The sequence below is a fragment of the Geospiza fortis genome, unplaced genomic scaffold (genome assembly GCF_000277835.1).
Source record: "Geospiza fortis unplaced genomic scaffold, GeoFor_1.0 scaffold53, whole genome shotgun sequence".
NCBI lineage: Eukaryota > Metazoa > Chordata > Aves > Passeriformes > Thraupidae > Geospiza > Geospiza fortis.
This window is the reverse complement of record NW_005054305.1, coordinates 13,856,922-13,857,829: the sequence shown is the minus strand read 5'-3', so window position 1 is coordinate 13,857,829 and position 908 is coordinate 13,856,922.

The following is a 908-nucleotide window of genomic DNA, read 5'->3' as shown; positions in this document are numbered from 1 at the left end:
CTCATTAAGAAGAAACAGCCTCTGTAATAGGAGGCACTGGTGAGATTTTCCTTTTCAGCTAATGGTCTAAATACTTTTGTTTGAGTTACATAGCTCTGGTTTCTCCTTGTGTTGTTTTCACTTAAGGATGGTAAATGGCACAGAGTTAGGACAGACGTCCTAAACTGAAGGGCAGCCATTGTAAGGAATGAGTTTTTCTGTTGCATGTTTTGTTCACCTTTTCTAAAAATAAAAGAATGAAAATACTCTCAACTATTTGAAAACTCATTTTCCTTAGATTCTAAAGAAATGTAAATGTCAACAAGGTTGAGGAAAGAAAAAAGGGGATTTATTCAGATTTATCTGTAAACTCATGGAAGGGTAGCCAGAGCTATTTATAGATGTAAGGAAAATAAGTGCCTTGCTCTAGGTCAGCTCTTCAGCTCTACCTTTCCCAGAAACATAGCTTTCCACATAGTATCACATGCTCATACTTCTAAATCAAGATTTACCGTTTAGATGCTCTTAATATTGACCTTTCGTGTACATGTTTGTGCAGTAAGTCAGAATGTCTCTGTTTCATTTTTATCAACTACATAAAAATAGTTTTTCTTTGCCTACCACTGTGAATTCATGTTTTTTGTTATTTATTGAAACTATTTCATGCATGTACACACAGATGCATGTAAGACGTAATTGCTCAGATTTTTTGCAACGGGTCCTTTTCTGAAGACAAGCTGTAGTTTGGGGGTGAAAATGGTAAAGTCTCTGGAGAAGGTTCAAGGGAAATCTGATCAATGTATTGGAATACCTGCTGGAGGGAAAGAATGAAGAAGAGGGAGCCATATTCTTCTCAGTGATGCCCATGAACAGGACAAGAGGCAATGTGCACAAACTGAAACATCCAAGATGACACATTCTATGGCACA